The sequence below is a fragment of the Saccoglossus kowalevskii genome, chromosome 13 (genome assembly GCF_978046115.1).
Source record: "Saccoglossus kowalevskii chromosome 13, keSacKowa6.1, whole genome shotgun sequence".
Taxonomy (NCBI): domain Eukaryota; kingdom Metazoa; phylum Hemichordata; class Enteropneusta; family Harrimaniidae; genus Saccoglossus; species Saccoglossus kowalevskii.
Genome location: NC_140653.1, coordinates 9,340,360 through 9,349,237, shown reverse-complemented (window position 1 = coordinate 9,349,237; position 8,878 = coordinate 9,340,360). Strand labels below are relative to the sequence as shown.

Below are 8,878 nucleotides of genomic sequence, written 5' to 3'. Positions count from 1 at the left end.
ACAAACATCATAATGTTAAAGTAATTATTTTGTGAAAATCTAGATTTACTAATTTTAATATTTAAACCCAAATACCACACTTACATACAAGTTGCATATCTATAGAGACTGTGGTTATGGTAACCCACTTTAGTGACAGGCACCGTTCTCCAAGCACCGACTGATTTATTACAAGTTGCGATTTCCACTCTTATAGTAGATAGCATCCAAAGGTGACGGCCCAACAATGCAGAGCAGGCGATATATACAAATTGAAACACTGAAGAATATGTGTATTGTTCTTGTACCTGCAATTGACACACCAAAAAATACCTCACGTCTAAAATGCAAAACACGGTGATACCAATCTGTAATTCAAAGTTGTACTCATATAATGGAATGCATGAGACTATACTAGTATGTCACTATGTCCAAGTTCTCATCTTCCTGGCAATAATGATGTGCCCAGAGTAACTTCAGACCCCTATTCCTTTAAGTTTCCCAACCCTTTTCCACTCATCCCAAATAAGAAAATAAACATCCCTTTCACAAAGCCTAGTTAAAAAATGTATACCTATTTAGAAACTAAATTTGTCATATATTGGTATAATGTGTTATGTCACATCAAACTGTTTTGTTGGTTTCCTTTGATTAACAAATACTGACTGTGGAGAGTTCAGACTGAAAACGCAAGGCTCAAGAAACCAAAAAACAAAACCAAAATGACCCTCAATCTATGAAACACTCCAATTATTATCTTAAAACTATATTCCTATATTTCAAAGAGATGCACCCCAATCTACCCTATCTGCCCAGATTTGGCTCAACGACATGACGTAGTTTGAGGCTTGCAAACGAGAGGGTTCTTGTAATTGTATTTTTTATTTTTTGAGAATCGTGTAAATATGTTAACGTTATTTGTGACAATGATGCCTCGCGCGAGCTATGAAATCGTATAATTATTATTTCTTGTGAATCGTACAAGCTCACCTCTCTTTACCGCGAATATTGAAATTAAACAAAGATCCACGAGGCAAGTTTAGTTGTAGCGACCAGACGGTGTGCATTCCGCAGTTACTTGCAATGAATATTTGTTGAATTCAACGTACGAATGAGACATGTGCATATCAGTGAACAGCGAAACAGAGTTATGCTCAGATAAATGCAAATTTTGTAAAATTGTCGTCAATCAGGCAGCGGTGGGATTCGAACCCACGCCATCGAAATGACTGGTGCTTAAAACCAACGCCTTAGACCGCGCGGCCACGCTACCTGACATTTTCGTAGGAGACATTGCCCAGGAACAAATCCAATTATTTTGAAATTAATTTCTAGATTTATTATTCGTGGTATTTAAACCCAAATTCTGTACTAACGTACACATTTCATAGATCACAAACTAACAGTAACTTCAGAATTCTATCCCTTTCAGTTTCCCAACCCTTTTCCAAAAAGCTCAAATATGAAAGTATACATCCCTTTCACAACATTTTGTAAACATTGTATACCTATTTACAAACTAAATTTGTCATATATTGGTATAATGTGTTATGTCACATCAAACTGTTTTGTTGGTTTCCTGTGATTAACAAATACTGACTGTGGAGAGTTCAGACTGAGAACGCAAGGCTCAGGAAACCAAAAAACAAAACCAAAATGACCCTCAATCTATGAAACACTCCAATTATTATCTTAACACTATTTTCCTATATTTCAAAGAGATGCACACCAATCTACCCTATCTGCCCAGATTTGGCTCAACCACATGACGTAGTTTGAGGATTGCAAACGCGAAAGGGGGTTCTTGTAATTGTATATTTTATTTTTGAGAATAGTGTAAATATGTTAACGTTATTTGTGACAATGATGCCTCGCGCGAGCTATGGAATCGTATAATTATTATTCTTTGTAATTCGTGCAAGTTCACCTCTCTTTTCGCGAATATTGAAATTAAACAAAGATCCACGAGGCACATTTAGTTGTACCGATCAGACGGTGTGCATTCCGCAGTTACTTGCAATGAATATGTGTTGAATTTAACGTACGAATGAGACATGTGCATATCAGTAAACAACGGAACAGAGTTATGCTCAGATAAATGCAAATTTCGTAAAAATATCGTCTATCTGGCAGCGGTGGGATTCGAACCCACGCCATCGAAATGACTGGTGCCTAAAACCAACGCCTTAGACCGCTCGGCCACGCTACCTGACATTTTCGTAGCAGACATTGCCCAGGAACAAATCCAATTATTTTGAAATTAATTTCTAGATTTATTATCGTGGTATTTAAACCCAAATTCTGTACTAATGTACACATTTCATAGATCACAAACTAACAGTAACTTCAGAATTCTATCCCTTTCAGTTTCCCAACCCTTTTCCAAAAAACCCAAATAAGAAAATATACATCCCTTTCACAACATTTTGTAAACATTGTATACCTATTTACAAACTAAATTTGTCATATATTGGTATAATGTGTTATGTCACATCAAACTGTTTTGTTGGTTTCCTGTGATTAACAAATACTGACTGTGGAGAGTTCAGACTGAAAACGCAAGGTTCAAGAAACCAAAAAACAAAACCAAAATGACCCTCAATCTATGAAACACTCCAATTATTATCTTAACACTATATTCCTATATTTCAAAGAGATGCACACCAATCTACCCTATCTGCCCAGATTTGGCTCAACCACATGACGTAGTTTGAGGATTGAAAACGAGAAAGGAGGTTCTTGTAATTGTATTTTTTATTTTTGAGAATCGTGTAAATATGTTAACGTTATTTGTGACAATGATGCCTCGCGCGAGCTATGAAATCGTATTATTATTATTTCTTGTGAATCGTGCAAGTTCACCTCTCTTTTCGCGAATATTGAAATTAAACAAAGATCCACGAGGCACGTTTAGTTGTACCGATCAGACGGTGTGCATTCCGCAGTTACTTGCAATGAATATTTGTTGAATTTAACGTACGAATGAGACATGTGCATATCAGTAAACAACGGAACAGAGTTATGCTCAGATAAATGCAAATTTTGTAAAATTATCGTCAATCTGGCAGCGGTGGGATTCGAACCCACGCCATCGAAATGACTGGTGCCTAAAACCAACGCCTTAGACCGCTCGGCCACGCTACCTGACATTTCCGTAGCAGACATTGCCCAGGAACAAATCCAATTATTTTGAAATTAATTTCTAGATTTATTATTCGTGGTATTTAAACCCAAATTCTGTACTAATGTACACATTTCATAGATCACAAACTAACAGTAACTTCAGAATTCTATCCCTTTCAGTTTCCCAACCCTTTTCCAAAAAGCCCAAATAAGAAAATATACATCCCTTTCACAACATTTTGTAAACATTGTATACCTATTTACAAACTAAATTTGTCATATATTGGTATAATGTGTTATGTCACATCAAACTGTTTTGTTGGTTTCCTGTGATTAACAGATACTGACTGTGGAGAGTTCAGACTGAAAACGCAAGGCTCAAGAAACCAAAAAACAAAACCAAAATGACCCTCAATCTATGAAACACTCCAATTATTATCTTAAAACTATATTCTTATATTTCAAAGAGATGCACCCCAATCTACCCTATCTGCCCAGATTTGGCTCAACGGCATGACGTAGTTTGAGGCTTGCAAACGAGAGGGAGGGTTCTTGTAATTGTATTTTTTATTTTTTGAGAATCGTGTAAATATGTTAACGTTATTTGTGACAATGATGCTTCGCGCGAGCTATGAAATCGTATAATTATTATTTCTTGTGAATCGTACAAGCTCACCTCTCTTTACGGCGAATATTGAAATTAAACAAAGATCCACGAGGCACGTTTAGTTGTACCGATCAGACGGTGTGCATTCCGCAGTTACTTGCAATGAATATTTGTTGAATTCAACGTATGAATGAGACATGTGCATATCAGTAAACAACGGAACAGAGTTATGCTCAGATAAATGCAAATTTCGTAAAATTATCGTCAATCTGGCAGCGGTGGGATTCGAACGCACGCCATCGAAATGACTGGTGCCTAAAACCAGCGCCTTAGACCGCTCGGCCACGCTACCTGACATTTTCGTAACAGACATTGCCCAGGAACAAATCCAATTATTTTGAAATTAATTTCTAGATTTATTATTCGTGGTATTTAAACCCAAATTCTGTACTAACGTACACATTTCATAGATCACAAACTAACAGTAACTTCAGAATTCTATCCCTTTCAGTTTCCCAACCCTTTTCCAAAAAGCTCAAATAAGAAAGTATACATCCATTTCACAACATTTTGTAAACATTGTATACCTATTTACAAACTAAATTTGTCATATATTGGTATAATGTGTTATGTCACATCAAACTGTTTTTTTTTTTGGTTTCCTTTCATTAGCAAATACTGACTGTAGAGAGTTCAGACTGAAAACGAACAGCTCAAGAAACCAAAAAACAAAACCAAAATGACCCTCAATCTATGAAACACTCCAATTATTATCTTAACACTATATTCCTATATTTCAAAGAGATGCACACCAATCTACCCTATCTGCCCAGATTTGGCTCAACCACATGACGTAGTTTGAGGATTGCAAACGCGAAAGGGGGTTCTTGTAATTGTATTTTTTATTTTTGAGTATAGTGTAAATATGTTAACGTTATTTGTGACAATGATGCCTCGCGCGAGCTATGGAATCGTATAATTATTATTCTTTGTAATTCGTGCAAGTTCACCTCTCTTTTCGCGAATATTGAAATTAAACAAAGATCCACGAGGCAAGTTTAGTTGTAGCGACCAGACGGTGTGCATTCCGCAGTTACTTGCAATGAATATTTGTTGAATTCAACGTACGAATGAGACATGTGCATATCAGTAAACAACGGAACAGAGTTATGCTCAGATAAATGCAAATTTTGTAAAATTATCGTTATTCTGGCAGCGGTGGGATTCGAACCCACGCCATCGAAATGACTGGTGCCTAAAACCAGCGCCATAGAACGCTCGGCCACGCAACCTGACATTTTCGTAGCAGACATTGCCCAGGAACAAATCCAATTATTTTGAAATTAATTTCTAGATTTATTATTCGTGGTATTTAAACCCAAATTCTGTACTAACGTACACATTTCATAGATCACAAACTAACAGTAACTTCAGAATTCTATCCCTTTCAGTTTCCCAACCCTTTTCCAAAAACCTCAAATAAGAAAGTATACATCTCTTTCACAAAATTTTATCAAAAATGTATACCTATTTACAAACTAAATTTGTCATATATTGGTATAATGTGTTATGTCACATCAAACTGTTTTTTTTTGGTTTCCTTTCATTAGCAAATACTGACTGTATAGAGTTCAGACTGAAAACGAACAGCTCAAGAAACAAAAAAACAAAACCAAAATGACCCTCAATCTATGAAACACTCCAATTATTATCTTAACACTATATTCCTATATTTCAAAGAGATGCACACCAATCTACCCTATCTGCCCAGATTTGGCTCAACCACATGACGTAGTTTGAGGATTGCAAACGCGAAAGGGGGTTCTTGTAATTGTATTTTTTTATTTTTGAGAATAGTGTAAATATGTTAACGTTATTTGTGACAATGATGCCTCGCGCGAGCTATGAAATCGTATAATTATTATTCTTTGTAATTCGTGCAAGTTCACCTCTCTTTTCGCGAATATTGAAATTAAATAAAAATCCACGAGGCACGTTTAGTTGTACCGATCAGACGGTGTGCATTCCGCAGTTACTTGCAATGAATATTTGTTGAATTCAACGTACGAATGAGACATGTGCATATCAGTAAACAACGGAACAGAGTTATGCTCAGTTAAATGCAAATTTTGTAAAATTATCGTCATTCTGGCAGCGGTGGGATTCGAACCCACGCCATCGAAATGACTGGTGCCTAAAACCAGCACCTTAGACCACTCGGCCACGCTACCTGACATTTTCGTAGCAGACATTGCCCAGGAACAAATCCAATTATTTTGAAATTAATTTCTAGATTTATTATTCGTGGTATTTAAACCCAAATTCTGTACTAACGTACACATTTCATAGATCACAAACTAACAGTAACTTCAGAATTCTATCCCTTTCAGTTTCCCAACCCTTTTCCAAAAAGCCCAAATAAGAAAATATACATCCCTTTCACAACATTTTGTAAACATTGTATACCTATTTACAAACTAAATTTGTCATATATTGGTATAATGTGTTATGTCACATCAAACTGTTTTTTTTTTGGTTTCCTTTCATTAGCAAATACTGACTGTAGAGAGTTCAGACTGAAAACGAACAGCTCAAGAATCCAAAAAACAAAACCAAAATGACCCTCAATCTATGAAACACTCCAATTATTATCTTAACACTATATTCCTATATTTCAAAGAGATGCACACCAATCTACCCTATCTGCCCAGATTTGGCTCAACCACATGACGTAGTTTGCGGATTGCAAACGCGAAAGGGGGTTCTTGTAATTGTATTTTTTATTTTTGAGTATAGTGTAAATATGTTAACGTTATTTGTGACAATGATGCCTCGCGCGAGCTATAGAATCGTATAATTATTATTCTTTGTAATTCGTGCAAGTTCACCTCTCTTTTCGCGAATATTGAAATTAAACAAAGATCCACGAGGCAAGTTTAGTTGTAGCGACCAGACGGTGTGCATTCCGCAGTTACTTGCAATGAATATTTGTTGAATTCAACGTACGAATGAGACATGTGCATATCAGTAAACAACGGAACAGAGTTATGCTCAGATAAATGCAAATTTTGTAAAATTATCGTTATTCTGGCAGCGGTGGGATTCGAACCCACGCCATCGAAATGACTGGTGCCTAAAACCAGCGCCATAGAACGCTCGGCCACGCAACCTGACATTTTCGTAGCAGACATTGCCCAGGAACAAATCCAATTATTTTGAAATTAATTTCTAGATTTATTATTCGTGGTATTTAAACCCAAATTCTGTACTAACGTACACATTTCATAGATCACAAACTAACAGTAACTTCAGAATTCTATCCCTTTCAGTTTCCCAACCCTTTTCCAAAAAGCTCAAATAAGAAAGTATACATCCCTTTCACAAAATTTTATAAAAAATGTATACCTATTTACAAACTAAATTTGTCATATATTGGTATAATGTGTTATGTCACATCAAACTGTTTTTTTTGGGGGGTGGGGGGTTTCCTTTCATTAGCAAATACTGACTGTAGAGAGTTCAGACTGAAAACGCAAGGCTCAAGAAACCAAAAAACAAAAAACAAAACCAAAATGACCCCCAATCTATGAAACACTCCAATTATTATCTTAACACTATTTTCCTATATTTCAAAGAGATGCACACCAATCTACCCTATCTGCCCAGATTTGGCTCAACAACATGACGTAGTTTGAGGCTTGCAAACGAGAGGGAGGGTTCTTGTAATTGTATTTTTTATTTTTGAGAATAGTGTAAATATGTTAACGTTATTTGTGACAATGATGCCTCGCGCGAGCTATGAAATCGTATTATTATTATTTCTTGTGAATCGTGCAAGTTCACCTCTCTTTTCGCGAATATTGAAATTAAAGAAAGATCCATGAGGCAAGTTTAGTTGTACCGATCAGACGGTGTGCATTCCGCAGTTACTTGCAATGAATATTTGTTGAATTCAACGTACGAATGAGACATGTGCATATCAGTAAACAACGGAACAGAGTTATGCTCAGATAAATGCAAATTTCGTAAAATTATCATCTATCTGGCAGCGGTGGGATTCGAACCCACGCCATCGAAATGACTGGTGCCTAAAACCAGCGCCTTAGACCGCTCGGCCACGCTACCTGACATTTTCGTAGCAGACATTGCCCAGGAACAAATACAATTACTTTGAAATTAATTTCTAGATTCATTATTCGTGGTATTTAAACCCAAATTCTGTACTAATGTACGCATTTCATAGATCACAAACTAACAGTAACTTCAGAATTCTATCCCTTTCAGTTTCCCAACCCTTTTCCAAAAAACCCAAATAAGAAAGTATACATCCCTTTCACAACATTTTGTAAACATTGTATACCTATTTACAAACTTAATTTGTCATATATTGGTATAATGTGTTATGTCACATCAAAATGTTTTGTTGGTTTCCTTTGATTAACAAATACTGACTGTGGAGAGTTCAGACTGAGAACGCAAGGCTCAAGAAACCAAAAAACAAAACCAATATGACCCTCAATCTATGAAACACTCCAATTATTATCTTAAAACTATATTCCTATATTTCAAAGAGATGCACCCCAAACTACCCTATCTGCCCAGATTTGGCTCAACGACATGACGTAGTTTGAGGCTTGCAAACGAGAGGGAGGGTTCTTGTAATTGTATTTTTTATTTGTTGAGAATCGTGTAAATATGTTAACGTTATTTGTGGCAATGATGCCTCGCGCGAGCTATGAAATCGTATAATTATTATTTCTTGTGAATCGTACAAGCTCACCTCTCTTTACCGCGAATATTGAAATTAAACAAAGATCCACGAGGCAAGTTTGGTTGTACCGATCAGACGGTGTGCATTCCGCAGTTACTTGCAATGAATATTTGTTGAATTCAACGTACTAATGAGCCATGTGCATATCAGTTAACAACGGAACAGAGTTATGCTCAGATAAATTCAAATTTCGTAAAATTATCGTCAGTCTGGCAGCGGTGGGATTCGAACCCACGCCATCGAAATGACAGGTGCCTAAAACCAGCGCCTTAGACCGCTCGGCCACGCTACCTGTCATTTTCATAGCAGACATTGCCCAGGAACAAATCCAATTATTTTGAAATTAATTTCTAGATTTATTATTCGTGGTATTTAAACCCAAATTCTGTACTAACGTA

The 8,878-nt window shown here is 36.3% G+C and overlaps 6 non-coding genes across 6 annotated transcripts; all 6 read right to left on the bottom strand.

Annotated features, from left to right (window-relative positions):
• Positions 1 to 2,106: 2,106 nt before the first annotated feature.
• On the bottom strand, positions 2,107 to 2,188 carry TRNAL-UAG (transfer RNA leucine (anticodon UAG)). Its single transcript has one exon. It is a non-coding gene; the product is annotated as a tRNA-Leu (tRNA).
• Positions 2,189 to 3,041: 853 nt separating this feature from the next.
• TRNAL-UAG (transfer RNA leucine (anticodon UAG)) lies at positions 3,042 to 3,123 on the bottom strand. The gene has a single exon. It is a non-coding gene; the product is annotated as a tRNA-Leu (tRNA).
• An 856-nt stretch (positions 3,124 to 3,979) lies between these two features.
• TRNAL-UAG (transfer RNA leucine (anticodon UAG)) lies at positions 3,980 to 4,061 on the bottom strand. Its single transcript has one exon. It is a non-coding gene; the product is annotated as a tRNA-Leu (tRNA).
• A 1,797-nt stretch (positions 4,062 to 5,858) lies between these two features.
• TRNAL-UAG (transfer RNA leucine (anticodon UAG)) lies at positions 5,859 to 5,940 on the bottom strand. The gene has a single exon. It is a non-coding gene; the product is annotated as a tRNA-Leu (tRNA).
• A 1,812-nt stretch (positions 5,941 to 7,752) lies between these two features.
• On the bottom strand, positions 7,753 to 7,834 carry TRNAL-UAG (transfer RNA leucine (anticodon UAG)). Its single transcript has one exon. It is a non-coding gene; the product is annotated as a tRNA-Leu (tRNA).
• An 856-nt stretch (positions 7,835 to 8,690) lies between these two features.
• Positions 8,691 to 8,772, bottom strand: TRNAL-UAG (transfer RNA leucine (anticodon UAG)). The gene has a single exon. It is a non-coding gene; the product is annotated as a tRNA-Leu (tRNA).
• Between the last annotated feature and the right edge of the window lie 106 nt (positions 8,773 to 8,878).